This window comes from Mesoplodon mirus, assembly GCF_964341445.2.
Source record: "Mesoplodon mirus genome assembly, chromosome: 10".
NCBI lineage: Eukaryota > Metazoa > Chordata > Mammalia > Artiodactyla > Ziphiidae > Mesoplodon > Mesoplodon mirus.
The window spans coordinates 72,197,955-72,219,595 of NC_138986.1; the positions used below are offsets into that span (position 1 = coordinate 72,197,955).

General features: G+C 43.3%; 1 long non-coding RNA gene across 1 annotated transcript in view; it reads left to right on the top strand.

The window, feature by feature from the left end:
- Positions 1 to 5,044: 5,044 nt before the first annotated feature.
- Positions 5,045 to 21,641, top strand: part of LOC309810961 — a 270,078-nt gene continuing 253,481 nt past the window's right edge. The window contains exon 1 of the long non-coding RNA XR_014295083.1: positions 5,045 to 5,088. This is a non-coding gene — a long non-coding RNA (uncharacterized lncRNA). The remainder of the gene's footprint in view (positions 5,089 to 21,641) is intronic.

Consider the following 21,641-nt stretch of genomic DNA (forward strand, 5'->3'; position numbering starts at 1 on the left):
GTGGGGAACCATCTCCCATACAGCCAGCAACCCACCCCCCACGCAAGGAGCGTCCTCATTGCAAAGCTGGGGGACTGTGCCGAGGCATCTGTGAGTAAACGTGAGATGAGCCCCAGGCCAGCTGCTGCTGAACTGTTCCCACCCTTTCCAGGTAAAACACCCGAATATGTACAAGGGCTTGAAAGCCTAGAGGAAGGACCGTGGTGCCACACCAGCGACAGCACGCAGGCCAACTTGGTGCCTGCAGGCCAGCCAGGGTAGTCCTGGCCCCGGGCGCTCTTCCAGAAGCTTTCCATTGCCCTGCCTGAGATACCCATCCTGTCCCGGCCCCCACTGCTTTTTTCCTTCCTCAACTCTGTCCGGAGAGAAATTCCAGCGGAAAGTATGGGTGACACAACCTCTTCTTTACAGGCGGCAGCCTGGCAACTCCTGCAGAAAGGCCAGCAGAACCCCACTCACACCGGGCCACCCACAAAGCTGTGGCCCCTCACTCCCTCCCACCAGCACAGCCCCGAGACTGCTGACGGGGCAGAGAATATGGAGGCAGGCACAGCTTCAGGGGCTATTGCTGCCTGGAGCGCTGTTTATATTGACCTCAATGAGGCACACCTGGGGAGGGCGGGCCGGCAGGGTAAGGCTGCCCAGGTCAGCTAATCCACAACCCTCAGGGAATCACATTGTTGAAAATGGACCCCGCTAAGGCAGAAGAGAAGCCAAGGGAAAAAAGGACACAATGCCATTTGCAGCACCGTAGATGAGTCTAGAAGTAATCACGTGACTTGTAGTAAGTCAGAAAGTGAAAGACACATATCATATCATATCACTTATAGGTGTTACCTAAAAAAGGATACCAGGGCAGATATTTCCACGGAGAAGGGCAATCACAGATTCATTAAACAAACTTATGGTTCACCAATGGAAAGGTGTGAGGATTGGTTTCATTACGATATCGGGGTTAACAGACATATACAAACACACTTGACATATATAATCACCAAAGACCTACAGAATACCAAGAGAGGACTACTCAACATTCTGTCATAACGTACATGGGAAAAGGATCCCAGGAAGAACAGACATCTGTATATGTGTAAAAGAACCACATCTTCCACACCTACAACAAGCCAAACATTGTAATCAAACTTGCTGTAAGAAAAAATAAAAAATTAAATTAAAAACACGAACAAGAAGTAGTGAGACAAACGTGAGGGGCTTTCTCCTGGCACATTCCATTCTAAACTCCAATCTAGAACACCACTTCCACTGAGGCTCTCTTGCCCTAGTAACCAGATTTGGTAAGGGTGAACTGCTGCCACCTTGTGGCCGTTTCACACAACAGCAGCTTTAATCCCAACGCTAATGGTCAGTTGATATTCAAAATCATTGCAGGCCTGTAAATGACACCTGCCCTGAAAACAAATCCTGGGGTCACATATCGACCAAAAAATTCAAAGGACGTCCATATTTCAAAACGACCGTTTCAAAAGGCATATTTTACGCACATTAGTGTTCTGCTTCTTTTCCTTTCTTTCCTTTTTTGGTATAAAACACGGGAATGGAAAAAGGCATCCCTCAGAATGGGCGAAAATCGTTGCAGACGAATCAATGGACAGAGGTTTAATCTCCAATATATATAAACAGCTCATGCAGCTTAATATTAAAAAAACAAACAACCCCCAAAAAATGGGCAGAAGATCTAAAGAGATGTTTCTTCAAAGGAGACACAGAGATGGCCAAGACGCACAGAAAAGCTGCTCAACAGCACTAATTATTAGAGAAATGCAAATCAAAACTACAATGAGGTATCACCTCACACCTGTTAGAATCGGCATCATCAGAAAATCTACAAACAACCAATTCTGGGGAGGGTGTGGACAAAAGGAGCCCTCTTCCACTATTGGTGGGAATGTAAATTGATACAGTCACTATGGAGAACAGTATGGATTTTCCTTAAAAAAACTAGAAATAGAATTACCATCTGATCCAGCAATCCCACTTCTGGGCATATACCCAGAGAAAACCGTATTTCAAAAAGGCACATTCACCACAATGTTCGTTGCAGCACTATTTACAATAGCCAGGTAATGGAAGCAACCTAAATGCCCACAGACAGATGAATGGATAAAGATGTGGTACATATATAAAATGGAATATTACTCGGCCATAAAAAGGAATGAAACTGGGTCATTTGTAGAGCCATCGATGGATCGAGAGACTGTCATACAGAATGAAGTGAGTCAGAAAGAGGAAAACAAATATTGTATATTAACGCATATATGTGGAGCCTAAAAATGGTACAGATGAACTGGTTTGCAGGGAAGAAATAGAGACACAGAGGTAGAGAACAAACGTATGGACACCAAGTGTGGGAAGCCATGGGGTGGTGGTGGTGGGATGAGTTGGGAGTTTGGGATTGACCTGTATACATGTATATGCAGAAAATACAGAACTAATAATAATGTGCTGTATAAAAAAAATAAATAAAATTAAATTTCAAAATTTTAAAAAATAAAATTTCAAAATAAAACAGAAAAAATTCTTCCCGTCACACAGATGTATTTATAGGAATGAATTATTTCCATGCTTATATTTATAAATACATAAAAGAGGAATAAAATCTAACTTGAACCATAAAAGAAAAAAAAATGAACCCACGGGTTATACAGAGGAAAACCCTATCACGGCACTTGCTCCAGCGTTAAACAATTCTGAAATTGGTCAGAGGTGGGGAACCATCTCCCATACAGCCAGCAACCCACCCCCCACGCAAGGAGTGTACTAATTGCAAAGCTGGGGGACTGTGCCGAGGCATCTGTGAGTAAACGTGAGATGAGCCCCAGGCCAGCTGCTGCTGAACTGTTCCCACCCTTTCCAAGTAAAACACCTGAATATGTACAAGGGCTTGAAAGCCTAGAGGAAGGACCGTGGAGCCACACCAGTGACAGCACGCAGGCCAACTTGGTGCCTGCAGGCCAGCCAGGGTGGTCCTGGCCCCGGGCGCTCTTCCAGAAGCTTTCAATTGCCCTGCCTGAGATACCCCTCCTGTCCCGGCCCCCACTGCTTTTTTCCTTCCTCAACTCTGTCCGGAGAGATATTCCAGCGGAAGGTATGGGTGACACAACCTCTTCTTTACAGGCGGCAGCCTGGCAACTCCTGCAGAAAGGCCAGCAGAACCCCACTCACACCGGGCCACCCACAAAGCTGTGGCCCCTCACTCCCTCCCAACAGCACAGCCCCGAGACTGCTGACGGGGCAGAGAATATGGAGGCAGGCACAGCTTCAGGGGCTATTGCTGCCTGGAGCGCTGTTTATATTGACCTCAACGAGGCACACCTGGGGAGGGCGGGCCGGCAGGGTAAGGCTGCCCAGGTCAGCTAATCCACAACCCTCAGGGAATCACATTGTTGAAAATGGACCCCGCTAAGGCAGAAGAGAAGCCAAGGGAAAAAAGGACACAATGCCATTTGCAGCACCGTAGATGAGTCTAGAAGTAATCACGTGACTTGTAGTAAGTCAGAAAGTGAAAGACACATATCATATCATATCACTTATAGGTGTTACCTAAAAATGGATACCAAGGCAGATATTTCCACGGAGAAGGGCAATCACAGATTCATTAAACAAACTTATGGTTCACCAATGGAAAGGTGTGAGGATTGGTTTCATTACGATATCGGGGTTAACAGACATATACAAACACAGGTGACATATATAATCACCAAAGACCTACAGAATACCAAGAGAGGACTACTCAACATTCTGTCATAACGTACATGGGAAAAGGATCCCAGGAAGAACAGACATGTGTATATGAGTAAAAGAACCACATCTTCCACACCTACAACAAGCCAAACATTGTAATCAAACTTGCTGTAAGAAAAAATAAAAAATTAAATTAAAAACACGAACAAGAAGTAGTGAGACAAACGTGAGGGGCTTTCTCCTGGCACATTCCATTCTAAACTCCAATCTAGAACACCACTTCCACTGAGGCTCTCTTGCCCTAGTAATGAGATTTGGTAAGGGTGAAGTGCTGCCACCTTGTGGCCGTTTCACACAACAGCAGCTTTAATCCCAACGCTAATGGTCAGTTGATATTCAAAATCATTGCAGGCCTGTAAATGACACCTGCCCTGAAAACAAATCCTGGGGTCACATATCGACCAAAAATTTCAAAGGACGTCCATATTTCAAAACGACCGTTTCAAAAGGCATATTTTACGCACATTAGTGTTCTGCTTCTTTTCCTTTCTTTCCTTTTTTGTTAAAAAAAACGGGAATGGAAAAAGGCATCCCTCAGAATGGGCGAAAATCGTTGCAGACGAATCAATGGACAGAGGTTTAATCTCCAATATATATAAACAGCTCATGCAGCTTAATATTAAAAAAACAAAGAACCCAAAAAAAATGGGCAGAAGATCTAAAGAGACGTTTCTTCAAAGGAGACACAGAGATGGCCAAGACGCACATGAAAAGCTGCTCAACAGCACTAATTATTAGAGAAATGCAAATCAAAACTACAATGAGGTATCACCTCACACCTGTTAGAATCGGCATCATCAGAAAATCTACAAACAACCAATTCTGGGGAGGGTGTGGACAAAAGGAGCCCTCTTCCACTATTGGTGGGAATGTAAATTGACACAGTCACTATGGAGAACAGTATGGATTTTCCTTAAAAAAACTAGAAATAGAATTACCATCTGATCCAGCAATCCCACTTCTGGGCATATACCCAGAGAAAACTGTATTTCAAAAAGGCACATTCACCACAATGTTCGTTGCAGCACTATTTACAATAGCCAGGTAATGGAAGCAACCTAAATGCCCACAGACAGATGAATGGATAAAGATGTGGTACATATATAAAATGGAATATTACTCGGCCATAAAAAGGAATGAAACTGGGTCATTTGTAGAGCCATCGATGGATCGAGAGACTGTCATACAGAATGAAGTAAGTCAGAAAGAGGAAAACAAATATTGTATATTAACGCATATATGTGGAGCCTAAAAATGGTACAGATGAACTGGTTTGCAGGGAAGAAATAGAGACACAGAGGTAGAGAACAAACATATGGACACCAAGTGTGGGAAGCCATGGGGTGGTGGTGGTGGGATGAGTTGGGAGTTTGGGATTGACCTGTATACATGTATATGCATAAAATACAGAACTAATAATAATGTGCTGTATAAAAAAAATAAATAAAATTAAATTTCAAAATTTTAAAAAAATAAAATTTCAAAATAAAGCAGAAAAAAGTTCTTCCCGTCACACAGATGTATTTATAGGAATGAATTATTTCCATGCTTATGTCTATAAATACATAAAAGAGGAATAAAATCTAACTTGAACCATAAAAGAAAAAAAATCCTGAACCCACGAGTTATACAGAGGAAAACCCTATCAGGGCACTTGCTCCAGTGGTAAACAATTCTGAAATTGGTCAGAGGTGGGGAATCATCTCCCATACAGCCAGCAACCCACCCCCCACGCAAGGAGCGTCCTCATTGCAAAGCTGGGGGACCGTGCCGAGGCATCTGTGAGTAAACGTGAGCTGAGCCCCAGGCCAGCTGCTGCTGAACTGTTCCCACCCTTTCCAGGTAAAACACCTGAATATGTACAAGGGCTTGAAAGCCTAGAGGAAGGACCGTGGTGTCACACCAGCGACAGCACGCAGGCCAACTTGGTGCCTGCAGGCCAGCCAGGGTGGTCCTGGCCCCGGGCGCTCTTCCAGAAGCTTTCCATTGCCCTGCCTGAGATACCCATCCTGTCCCGGCCCCCACTGCTTTTTTCCATCCTCACCTCTGTCCGGAGAGAAATTCCAGCGGAAAGTATGGGTGACACAACCTCTTCTTTACAGGCGGCAGCCTGGCAACTCCTGCAGAAAGGCCAGCAGAACCCCACTCACACCGGGCCACCCACAAAGCTGTGGCCCCTCACTCCCTCCCACCAGCACAGCCCCGAGACTGCTGACGGGGCAGAGAATATGGAGTCAGGCACAGCTTCAGGGGCTATTGCTGACTGGAGCGCTGTTTATATTGACCTCAACGAGGCACACCTGGGGAGGGCGGGCCGGCAGGGTAAGGCTGCCCAGGTCAGCTAATCCACAACCCTCAGGGAATCACATTGTTGAAAATGGACCCCGCTAAGGCAGAAGAGAAGCCAAGGGAAAAAAGGACACAATGCCATTTGCAGCACCGTAGATGAGTCTAGAAGTAATCACGTGACTTGTAGTAAGTCAGAAAGTGAAAGACACATATCATATCATATCACTTATAGGTGTTACCTAAAAATGGATACCAAGGCAGATATTTCCACGGAGAAGGGCAATCACAGATTCATTAAACTAACTTATGGTTCACCAATGGAAAGGTGTGAGGATTGGTTTCATTACGATATCGGGGTTAACAGACATATACAAACACAGGTGACATATATAATCACCAAAGACCTACAGAATACCAAGAGAGGACTACTCAACATTCTGTCATAACGTACATGGGAAAAGGATCCCAGGAAGAACAGACATGTGTATATGAGTAAAAGAACCACATCTTCCACACCTACAACAAGCCAAACATTGTAATCAAACTTGCTGTAAGAAAAAATAAAAAATTAAATTAAAAACACGAACAAGAAGTAGTGAGACAAACGTGAGGGGCTTTCTCCTGGCACATTCCATTCTAAACTCCAATGTAGAACACCACTTCCACTGAGGCTCTCTTGCCCTAGTAACCAGATTTGGTAAGGGTGAACTGCTGCCACTTTGTGGCCGTTTCACACAACAGCAGCTTTAATCCCAACGCTAATGGTCAGTTGATATTCAAAATCATTGCAGGCCTGTAAATGACACCTGCCCTGAAAACAAATCCTGGGGTCACATATCGACCAAAAAATTCAAAGGACGTCCATATTTCAAAACGACCGTTTCAAAAGGCATATTTTACGCACATTAGTGTTCTGCTCCTTTTCCTTTCTTTCCTTTTTTGTTAAAAAAATGGGAATGGAAAAAGGCATCCCTCAGAATGGGTGAAAATCGTTGCAGACGAATCAATGGACAGAGGTTTAATCTCCAATATATATAAACAGCTCATGCAGCTTAATATTAAAAAAACAAACAACCCAAAAAAAATGGGCAGAAGATCTAAAGAGACGTTTCTTCAAAGGAGACACAGAGATGGACAAGACGCACATGAAAAGCTGCTCAACAGCACTAATTATTAGAGAAATGCAAATCAAAACTACAATGAGGTATCACCTCACACCTGTTAGAATCGGCATCATCAGAAAATCTACAAACAACCAATTCTGGGGAGGGTGTGGACAAAAGGAGCCCTCTTCCACTATTGGTGGGAATGTAAATTGATACAGTCACTATGGAGAACAGTATGGATTTTCCTTAAAAAAACTAGAAATAGAATTACCATCTGATCCAGCAATCCCACTTCTGAGCATATACCCAGAGAAAACCGTATTACAAAAAGGCACATTCACCACAATGTTCGTTGCAGCACTATTTACAATAGCCAGGTAATGGAAGCAACCTAAATGCCCACAGACAGATGAATGGATAAAGATGTGGTACATATATAAAATGGAATATTACTCGGCCATAAAAAGGAATGAAACTGGGTCATTTGTAGAGCCATCGATGGATCGAGAGACTGTCATACAGAATGAAGTAAGTCAGAAAGAGGAAAACAAATATTTTATATTAACGCATATATGTGGAGCCTAAAAATGGTACAGATGAACTGGTTTGCAGGGAAGAAATAGAGACACAGAGGTAGAGAACAAACGTATGGACACCAAGTGTGGGAAGCCATGGGGTGGTGGTGGTGGGATGAGTTGGGAGTTTGGGATTGACCTGTATACATGTATATGCATAAAATACATAACTAATAATAATGTGCTGTATAAAAAAAATAAATAAAATTAAATTTCAAAATTTTAAAAAATAAAATTTCAAAATAAAACAGAAAAATGTTCTTCCCGTCACACAGATGTATTTATAGGAATGAATTATTTCCATGCTTATGTCTATAAATACATAAAAGAGGAATAAAATCTAACTTGAACCATAAAAGAAAAAAAATCCTGAACCCACGAGTTATACAGAGGAAAACCCTATCAGGGCACTTGCTCCAGTGGTAAACAATTCTGAAATTGGTCAGAGTTGGGGAATCATCTCCCATACAGCCAGCAACCCACCCCCCACGCAAGGAGCGTCCTCATTGCAAAGCTGGGGGACCGTGCCGAGGCATCTGTGAGTAAACGTGAGCTGAGCCCCAGGCCAGCTGCTGCTGAACTGTTCCCACCCTTTCCAGGTAAAACACCTGAATATGTACAAGGGCTTGAAAGCCTAGAGGAAGGACCGTGGTGCCACACCAGCGACAGCACGCAGGCCAACTTGGTGCCTGCAGGCCAGCCAGGGTGGTCCTGGCCCCGGGCGCTCTTCCAGAAGCTTTCCATTGCCCTGCCTGAGATACCTATCCTGTCCCGGCCCCCACTGCTTTTTTCCATCCTCACCTCTGTCCGGAGAGAAATTCCAGCGGAAAGTATGGGTGACACAACCTCTACTTTACAGGCGGCAGCATGGCAACTCCTGCAGAAAGGCCAGCAGAACCCCACTCACACCGGGCCACCCACAAAGCTGTGGCCCCTCACTCCCTCCCACCAGCACAGCCCCGAGACTGCTGACGGGGCAGAGAATATGGAGTCAGGCACAGCTTCAGGGGTTATTGCTGCCTGGAGCGCTGTTTATATTGACCTCAACGAGGCACACCTGGGGAGGGCGGGCCGGCAGGGTAAGGCTGCCCAGGTCAGCTAATCCACAACCCTCAGGGAATCACATTGTTGAAAATGGACCCCGCTAAGGCAGAAGAGAAGCCAAGGGAAAAAAGGACACAATGCCATTTGCAGCACCGTAGATGAGTCTAGAAGTAATCACGTGATTTGTAGTAAGTCAGAAAGTGAAAGACACATATCATATCATATCACTTATAGGTGTTACCTAAAAATGGATACCAGGGCAGATATTTCCATGGAGAAGGGCAATCACAGATTCATTAAACAAACTTATGGTTCACCAATGGAAAGGTGTGAGGATTGGTTTCATTACGATATCGGGGTTAACAGACATATACAAACACAGGTGACATATATAATCACCAAAGACCTACAGAATACCAAGAGAGGACTACTCAACATTCTGTCATAACGTAAATGGGAAAAGGATCCCAGGAAGAACAGACATGTGTATATGAGTAAAAGAACCACATCTTCCACACCTACAACAAGCCAAACATTGTAATCAAACTTGCTGTAATAAGAAATAAAAAATTAAATTAAAAACACGAACAAGAAGTAGTGAGACAAACGTGAGGGGCTTTCTCCTGGCACATTCCATTCTAAACTCCAATCTAGAACACCACTTCCACTGAGGCTCTCTTGCCCTAGTAATGAGATTTGGTAAGGGTGAAGTGCTGCCACCTTGTGGCCGTTTCACACAACAGCAGCTTTAATCCCAACGCTAATGGTCAGTTGATATTCAAAATCATTGCAGGCCTGTAAATGACACCTGCCCTGAAAACAAATCCTGGGGTCACATATCGACCAAAAATTTCAAAGGACGTCCATATTTCAAAACGACCGTTTCAAAAGGCATATTTTACGCACATTAGTGTTCTGCTTCTTTTCCTTTCTTTCCTTTTTTGTTAAAAAAAACGGGAATGGAAAAAGGCATCCCTCAGAATGGGCGAAAATCGTTGCAGACGAATCAATGGACAGAGGTTTAATCTCCAATATATATAAACAGCTCATGCAGCTTAATATTAAAAAAACAAAGAACCCAAAAAAAATGGGCAGAAGATCTAAAGAGACGTTTCTTCAAAGGAGACACAGAGATGGCCAAGACGCACATGAAAAGCTGCTCAACAGCACTAATTATTAGAGAAATGCAAATCAAAACTACAATGAGGTATCACCTCACACCTGTTAGAATCGGCATCATCAGAAAATCTACAAACAACCAATTCTGGGGTGTGTGTGGACAAAAGGAGCCCTCTTCCACTATTGGTGGGAATGTAAATTGATACAGTCACTATGGAGAACAGTATGGATTTTCCTTAAAAAAACTAGAAATAGAATTACCATCTGATCCAGCAATCCCACTTCTGGGCATATACCCAGAGAAAACCGTATTTCAAAAAGGCACATTCACCACAATGTTCGTTGCAGCACTATTTACAATAGCCAGGTAATGGAAGCAACCTAAATGCCCACAGACAGATGAATGGATAAAGATGTGGTACATATATAAAATGGAATATTAATTGGCCATAAAAAGGAATGAAACTGGGTCATTTGTAGAGCCATCGATGGATCGAGAGACTGTCATACAGAATGAAGTAAGTCAGAAAGAGGAAAACAAATATTGTATATTAACGCATATATGTGGAGCCTAAAAATGGTACAGATGAACTGGTTTGCAGGGAAGAAATAGAGACACAGAGGTAGAGAACAAACGTATGGACACCAAGAGTGGGAAGCCATGGGGTGGTGGTGGTGGGATGAGTTGGGAGTTTGGGATTGACCTGTATACATGTATATGCATAAAATACATAACTAATAATAATGTGCTGTATAAAAAAATAAATAAAATTAAATTTCAAAATTTTAAAAAATAAAATTTCAAAATAAAACAGAAAAAATTCTTCCCATCACAAAGATGTATTTATAGGAATGAATTATTTCCATGCTTATATCTATAAATACATAAAAGAGGAATAAAATCTAACTTGAACCATAAAAGAAAAAAACATCCTGAACCCACGAGTTATACAGAGGAAAACCCTATCAGGGCACTTGCTCCAGTGGTAAACAATTCTGAAATTGGTCAGAGGTGGGGAATCATCTCCCATACAGCCAGCAACCCACCCCCCACGCAAGAAGCGTCCTCATTGCAAAGCTGGGGGACCGTGCCGAGGCATCTGTGAGTAAACGTGAGCTGAGCCCCAGGCCAGCTGCTGCTGAACTGTTCCCACCCTTTCCAGGTAAAACACCTGAATATGTACAAGGGCTTGAAAGCCTAGAGGAAGGACCGTGGTGCCACACCAGCGACAGCACGCAGGCCAACTTGGTGCCTGCAGGCCAGCCAGGGTGGTCCTGGCCCCGGGCGCTCTTCCAGAAGCTTTCCATTGCCCTGCCTGAGATACCCATCCTGTCCCGGCCCCCACTGCTTTTTTCCATCCTCACCTCTGTCTGGAGAGAAATTCCAGCGGAAAGTATGGGTGACACAACCTCTTCTTTACAGGCGGCAGCCTGGCAACTCCTGCAGAAAGGCCAGCAGAACCCCACTCACACCGGGCCACCCACAAAGCTGTGGCCCCTCACTCCCTCCCACCAGCACAGCCCCGAGACTGCTGACGGGGCAGAGAATATGGAGGCAGGCACAGCTTCAGGGGCTATTGCTGCCTGGAGCGCTGTTTATATTGACCTCAACGAGGCACACCTGGGGAGGGCGGGCCGGCAGGGTAAGGCTGCCCAGGTCAGCTAATCCACAACCCTCAGGGAATCACATTGTTGAAAATGGACCCCGCTAAGGCAGAAGAGAAGCCAACGGAAAAAAGGACACAATGCCATTTGCAGCACCGTAGATGAGTCTAGAAGTAATCACGTGACTTGTAGTAAGTCAGAAAGTGAAAGACACATATCATATCATATCACTTATAGGTGTTACCTAAAAATGGATACCAAGGCAGATATTTCCACGGAGAAGGGCAATCACAGATTCATTAAACAAACTTATGGTTCACCAATGGAAAGGTGTGAGGATTGGTTTCATTACGATATCGGGGTTAACAGACATATACAAACACAGGTGACATATATAATCACCAAAGACCTACAGAATACCAAGAGAGGACTACTCAACATTCTGTCATAACGTACATGGGAAAAGGATCCCAGGAAGAACAGACATGTGTATATGAGTAAAAGAACCACATCTTCCACACCTACAACAAGCCAAACATTGTAATCAAACTTGATGTAATAAAAAATAAAAATTAAATTAAAAACACGAACAAGAAGTAGTGAGACAAACGTGAGGGGCTTTCTCCTGGCACATTCCATTCTAAACTCCAATCTAGAACACCACTTCCACTGAGGCTCTCTTGCCCTAGTAACCAGATTTGGTAAGTGTGAACTGCTGCCACCTTGTGGCCGTTTCACACAACAGCAGCTTTAATCCCAACGCTAATGGTCAGTTGATATTCAAAATCATTGCAGGCCTGTAAATGACACCTGCCCTGAAAACAAATCCTGGGGTCACATATCGACCAAAAAATTCAAAGGACGTCCATATTTCAAAACGACCGTTTCAAAAGGCATATTTTACGCACATTAGTGTTCTGCTTCTTTTCCTTTCTTTCCTTTTTTGTTAAAAAAAACGGGAATGGAAAAAGGCATCCCTCAGAATGGGTGAAAATCGTTGCAGACGAATCAATGGACAGAGGTTTAATCTCCAATATATATAAACAGCTCATGCAGCTTAATATTAAAAAAACAAACAACCCAAAAAAATGGACAGAAGATCTAAAGAGACGTTTCTTCAAAGGAGACACAGAGATGGCCAAGACGCACATGAAAAGCTGCTCAACAGCACTAATTATTAGAGAAATGCAAATCAAAACTACAATGAGGTATCACCTCACACCTGTTAGAATCGGCATCATCAGAAAATCTACAAACAACCAATTCTGGGGAGGGTGTGGACAAAAGGAGCCCTCTTCCACTATTGGTGGGAATGTAAATTGACACAGTCACTATGGAGAACAGTATGGATTTTCCTTAAAAAAACTAGAAATAGAATTACCATCTGATCCAGCAATCCCACTTCTGGGCATATACCCAGAGAAAACCGTATTTCAAAAAGGCACATTCACCACAATGTTCGTTGCAGCACTATTTACAATAGCCAGGTAATGGAAGCAACCTAAATGCCCACAGACAGATGAATGGATAAAGATGTGGTACATATATAAAATGGAATATTACTCGGCCATAAAAAGGAATGAAACTGGGTCATTTGTAGAGCCATCGATGGATCGAGAGACTGTCATACAGAATGAAGTAAGTCAGAAAGAGGAAAACAAATATTGTATATTAACGCATATATGTGGAGCCTAAAAATGGTACAGATGAACTGGTTTGCAGGGAAGAAATAGAGACACAGAGGTAGAGAACAAACGTATGGACACCAAGTGTGGGAAGCCATGGGGTGGTGGTGGTGGGATGAGTTGGGAGTTTGGGATTGACCTGTATACATGTATATGCATAAAATACATAACTAATAATAATGTGCTGTATAAAAAAATAAATACAATTAAATTTCAAAATTTAAAAAAATAAAATTTAAAAATAAAACAGAAAAAAGTTCTTCCCGTCACACAGATGTATTTATAGGAATGAATTATTTCCATGCTTATATCTATAAATACATAAAAGAGGAATAAATTCTAACTTGAACCATAAAAGAAAAAATAAATCCTGAACCCACGAGTTATACAGAGGAAAACCCTATCAGGGCACTTGCTCCAGTGGTAAACAATTCTGAAATTGGTCAGAGGTGGGGAATCATCTCCCATACAGCCAGCAACCCACCCCCCATGCAAGGAGCGTCCTCATTGCAAAGCTGGGGGACCGTGCCGAGGCATCTGTGAGTAAACGTGAGCTGAGCCCCAGGCCAGCTGCTGCTGAACTGTTCCCACCCTTTCCAGGTAAAACACCTGAATATGTACAAGGGCTTGAAAGCCTAGAGGAAGGACCGTGGTGCCACACCAGCGACAGCACGCAGGCCAACTTGGTGCCTGCAGGCCAGCCAGGGTGGTTCTGGCCCCGGGCGCTCTTCCAGAAACTTTCCATTGCCCTGCCTGAGATACCCATCCTGTCCCGGCCCCCACTGCTTTTTTCCATCCTCACCTCTGTCCGGAGAGAAATTCCAGCGGAAGGTATGGGTGACACAACCTCTTCTTTACAGGCGGCAGCCTGGCAACTCCTGCAGAAAGGCCAGCAGAACCCCACTCACACCGGGCCACCCACAAAGCTGTGGCCCCTCACTCCCTCCCACCAGCACAGCCCCGAGACTGCTGACGGGGCAGAGAATATGGAGGCAGGCACAGCTTCAGGGGCTATTGCTGCCTGGAGCGCTGTTTATATTGACCTCAATGAGGCACACCTGGGGAGGGCGGGCCGGCAGGGTAAGGCTGCCCAGGTCAGCTAATCCACAACCCTCAGGGAATCACATTGTTGAAAATGGACCCCGCTAAGGCAGAAGAGAAGCCAAGGGAAAAAAGGACATAATGCCATTTGCAGCACCGTAGATGAGTCTAGAAGTAATCACGTGACTTGTAGTAAGTCAGAAAGTGAAAGACACATATCATATCATATCACTTATAGGTGTTACCTAAAAATGGATACCAGGGCAGATATTTCCATGGAGAAGGGCAATCACAGATTCATTAAACAAACTTATGGTTCACCAATGGAAAGGTGTGAGGATTGGTTTCATTACGATATCGGGGTTAACAGACATATACAAACACAGGTGACATATATAATCACCAAAGACCTACAGAATACCAAGAGAGGACTACTCAACATTCTGTCATAACGTAAATGGGAAAAGGATCCCAGGAAGAACAGACATGTGTATATGAGTAAAAGAACCACATCTTCCACACCTACAACAAGCCAAACATTGTAATCAAACTTGCTGTAATAAGAAATAAAAAATTAAATTAAAAACACGAACAAGAAGTAGTGAGACAAACGTGAGGGGCTTTCTCCTGGCACATTCCATTCTAAACTCCAATCTAGAACACCACTTCCACTGAGGCTCTCTTGCCCTAGTAATGAGATTTGGTAAGGGTGAAGTGCTGCCACCTTGTGGCCGTTTCACACAACAGCAGCTTTAATCCCAACGCTAATGGTCAGTTGATATTCAATATCATTGCAGGCCTGTAAATGACACCTGCCCTGAAAACAAATCCTGGGGTCACATATCGACCAAAAATTTCAAAGGACGTCCATATTTCAAAACGACCGTTTCAAAAGGCATATTTTACGCACATTAGTGTTCTGCTTCTTTTCCTTTCTTTCCTTTTTTGTTAAAAAAAACGGGAATGGAAAAAGGCATCCCTCAGAATGGGCGAAAATCGTTGCAGACGAATCAATGGACAGAGGTTTAATCTCCAATATATATAAACAGCTCATGCAGCTTAATATTAAAAAAACAAAGAACCCAAAAAAAATGGGCAGAAGATCTAAAGAGACGTTTCTTCAAAGGAGACACAGAGATGGCCAAGACGCACATGAAAAGCTGCTCAACAGCACTAATTATTAGAGAAATGCAAATCAAAACTACAATGAGGTATCACCTCACACCTGTTAGAATCGGCATCATCAGAAAATCTACAAACAACCAATTCTGGGGTGTGTGTGGACAAAAGGAGCCCTCTTCCACTATTGGTGGGAATGTAAATTGATACAGTCACTATGGAGAACAGTATGGATTTTCCTTAAAAAAACTAGAAATAGAATTACCATCTGATCCAGCAATCCCACTTCTGGGCATATACCCAGAGAAAACCGTATTTCAAAAAGGCACATTCACCACAATGTTCGTTGCAGCACTATTTACAATAGCCAGGTAATGGAAGCAACCTAAATGCCCACAGACAGATGAATGGATAAAGATGTGGTACATATATAAAATGGAATATTAATTGGCCATAAAAAGGAATGAAACTGGGTCATTTGTAGAGCCATCGATGGATCGAGAGACTGTCATACAGAATGAAGTAAGTCAGAAAGAGGAAAACAAATATTGTATATTAACGCATATATGTGGAGCCTAAAAATGGTACAGATGAACTGGTTTGCAGGGAAGAAATAGAGACACAGAGGTAGAGAACAAACGTATGGACACCAAGAGTGGGAAGCCATGGGGTGGTGGTGGTGGGATGAGTTGGGAGTTTGGGATTGACCTGTATACATGTATATGCATAAAATACATAACTAATAATAATGTGCTGTATAAAAAAATAAATAAAATTAAATTTCAAAATTTTAAAAAATAAAATTTCAAAATAAAACAGAAAAAATTCTTCCCATCACAAAGATGTATTTATAGGAATGAATTATTTCCATGCTTATATCTATAAATACATAAAAGAGGAATAAAATCTAACTTGAACCATAAAAGAAAAAAACATCCTGAACCCACGAGTTATACAGAGGAAAACCCTATCAGGGCACTTGCTCCAGTGGTAAACAATTCTGAAATTGGTCAGAGGTGGGGAATCATCTCCCATACAGCCAGCAACCCACCCCCCACGCAAGAAGCGTCCTCATTGCAAAGCTGGGGGACCGTGCCGAGGCATCTGTGAGTAAACGTGAGCTGAGCCCCAGGCCAGCTGCTGCTGAACTGTTCCCACCCTTTCCAGGTAAAACACCTGAATATGTACAAGGGCTTGAAAGCCTAGAGGAAGGACCGTGGTGCCACACCAGCGACAGCACGCAGGCCAACTTGGTGCCTGCAGGCCAGCCAGGGTGGTCCTGGCCCCGGGCGCTCTTCCAGAAGCTTTCCATTGCCCTGCCTGAGATACCCATCCTGTCCCGGCCCCCACTGCTTTTTTCCATCCTCACCTCTGTCCGGAGAGAAATTCCAGCGGAAGGTATGGGTGACACAACCTCTTCTTTACAGGCGGCAGCCTGGCAACTCCTGCAGAAAGGCCAGCAGAACCCCACTCACACCGGGCCACCCACAAAGCTGTGGCCCCTCACTCCCTCCCACCAGCACAGCCCCGAGACTGCTGACGGGGCAGAGAATATGGAGGCAGGCACAGCTTCAGGGGCTATTGCTGCCTGGAGCGCTGTTTATATTGACCTCAATGAGGCACACCTGGGGAGGGCGGGCCGGCAGGGTAAGGCTGCCCAGGTCAGCTAATCCACAACCCTCAGGGAATCACATTGTTGAAAATGGACCCCGCTAAGGCAGAAGAGAAGCCAAGGGAAAAAAGGACACAATGCCATTTGCAGCACCGTAGATGAGTCTAGAAGTAATCACGTGACTTGTAGTAAGTCAGAAAGTGAAAGACACATATCATATCATATCACTTATAGGTGTTACCTAAAAATGGATACCAAGGCAGATATTTCCACGGAGAAGGGCAATCACAGATTCATTAAACAAACTTATGGTTCACCAATGGAAAGGTGTGAGGATTGGTTTCATTATGATATCGGGGTTAACAGACATATACAAACACAGGTGACATATATAATCACCAAAGACCTACAGAATACCAAGAGAGGACTACTCAACATTCTGTCATAACGTACATGGGAAAAGGATCCCAGGAAGAACAGACATGTGTATATGAGTAAAAGAACCACATCTTCCACACCTACAACAAGCCAAACATTGTAATCAAACTTGCTGTAAGAAAAAATAAAAAATTAAATTAAAAACACGAACAAGAAGTAGTGAGACAAACGTGAGGGGCTTTCTCCTGGCACATTCCATTCTAAACTCCAATCTAGAACACCACTTCCACTGAGGCTCTCTTGCCCTAGTAACCAGATTTGGTAAGGGTGAACTGCTGCCACCTTGTGGCCGTTTCACACAACAGCAGCTTTAATCCCAACGCTAATGGTCAGTTGATATTCAAAATCATTGCAGGCCTGTAAATGACACCTGCCCTGAAAACAAATCCTGGGGTCACATATCGACCAAAAAATTCAAAGGAGGTCCATATTTCAAAACGACCGTTTCAAAAGGCATATTTTACGCACATTAGTGTTCTGCTTCTTTTCCTTTCTTTCCTTTTTTGTTAAAAAAAACGGGAATGGAAAAAGGCATCCCTCAGAATGGGTGAAAATCGTTGCAGACGAATCAATGGACAGAGGTTTAATCTCCAATATATATAAACAGCTCATGCAGCTTAATATTAAAAAAACAAACAACCCAAAAAAAATGGGCAGAAGATCTAAAGAGACGTTTCTTCAAAGGAGACACAGAGATGGCCAAGACGCACATGAAAAGCTGCTCAACAGCACTAATTATTAGAGAAATGCAAATCAAAACTACAATGAGGTATCACCTCACACCTGTTAGAATCGGCATCATCAGAAAATCTACAAACAACCAATTCTGGGGAGGGTGTGGACAAAAGGAGCCCTCTTCCACTATTGGTGGGAATGTAAATTGACACAGTCACTATGGAGAACAGTATGGATTTTCCTTAAAAAAACTAGAAATAGAATTACCATCTGATCCAGCAATCCCACTTCTGGGCATATACCCAGAGAAAACCGTATTTCAAAAAGGCACATTCACCACAATGTTCGTTGCAGCACTATTTACAATAGCCAGGTAATGGAAGCAACCTAAATGCCCACAGACAGATGAATGGATAAAGATGTGGTACATATATAAAATGGAATATTACTCGGCCATAAAAAGGAATGAAACTGGGTCATTTGTAGAGCCATCGATGGATCGAGAGACTGTCATACAGAATGAAGTGAGTCAGAAAGAGGAAAACAAATATTGTATATTAACGCATATATGTGGAGCCTAAAAATGGTACAGATGAACTGGTTTGCAGGGAAGAAATAGAGACACAGAGGTAGAGAACAAACGTATGGACACCAAGTGTGGGAAGCCATGGGGTGGTGGTGGTGGGATGAGTTGGGAGTTTGGGATTGACCTGTATACATGCATATGCATAAAATACAGAACTAATAATAATGTGCTGTATAAAAAAATAAATAAAATTAAATTTCAAAATTTTAAAAAATAAAATTTCAAAATAAAACAGAAAAAAGTTCTTCCCGTCACACAGATGTATTTATAGGAATGAATTATTTCCATGCTTATATCTATAAATAAATAAAAGAGGAATAAAATCTAACTTGAACCATAAAAGAAAAAAAAATCCTGAACCCACGAGTTATACAGAGGAAAACCCTATCAGGGCACTTGCTCCAGTGGTAAACAATTCTGAAATTGGTCAGAGGTGGGGAATCATCTCCCATACAGCCAGCAACCCACCCCCCACGCAAGGAGCGTCCTCATTGCAAAGCTGGGGGACCGTGCCGAGGCATCTGTGAGTAAACGTGAGCTGAGCCCCAGGCCAGCTGCTGCTGAACTGTTCCCACCCTTTCCAGGTAAAACACCTGAATATGTACAAGGGCTTGAAAGCTTAGAGGAAGGACCGTGGTGCCACACCAGCGACAGCACGCAGGCCAACTTGGTGCCTGCAGGCCAGCCAGGGTGGTCCTGGCCCCGGGCACACTTCCAGAAGCTTTCCATTGCCCTGCCTGAGATACCCCTCCTGTCCCGGCCCCCACTGCTTTTTTCCATCCTCACCTCTGTCCGGAGAGAAATTCCAGCGGAAAGTATGGGTGACACAACCTCTTCTTTACAGGCGGCAGCCTGGCAACTCCTGCAGAAAGGCCAGCAGAACCCCACTCACACCGGGCCATCCACAAAGCTGTGGCCCCTCACTCCCTCCCACCAGCACAGCCCCGAGACTGCTGACGGGGCAGAGAATATCGAGTCAGGCACAGCTTCAGGGGCTATTGCTGCCTGGAGCGCTGTTTATATTGACCTCAACGAGGCACACCTGGGGAGGGTGGGCCGGCAGGGTAAGGCTGCCCAGGTCAGCTAATCCACAACCCTCAGGGAATCACATTGTTGAAAATGGACCCCGCTAAGGCAGAAGAGAAGCCAAGGGAAAAAAGGACACAATGCCATTTGCAGCACCGTAGATGAGTCTAGAAGTAATCACGTGACTTGTAGTAAGTCAGAAAGTGAAAGACACATATCATATCATATCACTTATAGGTGTTACCTAAAAATGGATACCAGGGCAGATATTTCCATGGAGAAGGGCAATCACAGATTCATTAAACAAACTTATGGTTCACCAATGGAAAGGTGTGAGGATTGGTTTCATTACGATATTGGGGTTAACAGACATATACAAACACAGGTGACATATATAATCACCAAAGACCTACAGAATACCAAGAGAGGACTACTCAACATTCTGTCATAACGTACATGGGAAAAGGATCCCAGGAAGAACAGACATCTGTATATGTGTAAAAAAACCACATCTTCCACACCTACAACAAGCCAAACATTGTAATCAAACTTGCTGTAATAAAAAATAAAAAATTAAATTAAAAACACGAACAAGAAGTAGTGAGACAAACGTGAGGGGCTTTCTCCTGGCACATTCCATTCTAAACTCCAATCTAGAACACCACTTCCACTGAGGCTCTCTTGCCCTAGTAACCAGATTTGGTAAGGGTGAACTGCTGCCACCTTGTGGCCGTTTCACACAACAGCAGCTTTATTCCCAACGCTAATGGTCAGTTGATATTCAAAATCATTGCAGGCCTGTAAATGACACCTGCCCTGAAAACAAATCCTGGGGTCACATATCGACCAAAAAATTCAAAGGACGTCCATATTTCAAAACGACCGTTTCAAAAGGCATATTTTAAACACATTAGTGTTCTGCTTCTTTTCCTTTCTTTCCTTTTTTGTTAAAAAACACGGGAATGGAAAAAGGCATCCCTCAGAATGGGCGAAAATCGTTGCAGACGAATCAATGGACAGAGGTTTAATCTCCAATATATATAAACAGCTCATGCAGCTTAATATTAAAAAAACAAACAACCCAAAAAAATGGGTAGAAGATCTAAAGAGACGTTTCTTCAAAGGAGACACAGAGATGGCCAAGACGCACATGAAAAGCTGCTCAACAGCACTAATTATTAGAGAAATGCAAATCAAAACTACAATGAGGTTTCACCTCACACCTGTTAGAATCGGCATCATCAGAAAATCTACAAACAACCAATTCTGGGGAGGGTGTGGACAAAAGGAGCCCTCTTCCACTATTGGTGGGAATGTAAATTGATACAGTCACTATGGAGAACAGTATGGAGTTTCCTTAAAAAAACTAGAAATAGAATTACCATCTGATCCAGCAATCCCACTTCTGGGCATATACCCAGAGAAAACCGTAAATCAAAATGGCACATTCACCAAAATGTTCATTGCAGCACTATTTACAATAGCCAGGTAATGGAAGCAACGTAAATGCCCACAGACAGATGAATGGATAAAGATGTGGTACATATATGAAATGGAATATTACTCGGCCATAAAAAGGAATGAAACTGGGTCATTTGTAGAGACATCGATGTAACGAGAGATTGTCATACAGAGTGAAGTAAGTCAGAAAGAGGAAAACAAATATTGTATATTACTGCATATATGTGGAACCTAAAAAAATGGTACAGATGAACTTGTTTGCAGGGAAGAAATAGAGACACAGAGGTAGAGAACAAACGTAGGGACACCAAGTGTGGGAAGCCATTGGGTGGTGGTGGTGGGATGAGTTGGGAGTTTGGGATTGACCTGTGTACATGTATATGCATAAAATACATAACTAATAATAACGTGCTGTATAAAAAAAATAAATGAAATTAAAGTTCAAAATTTTAAAAAATAAAATTTAAAAATAAAACAGAAAAAAGTTCTTCCCGTCAC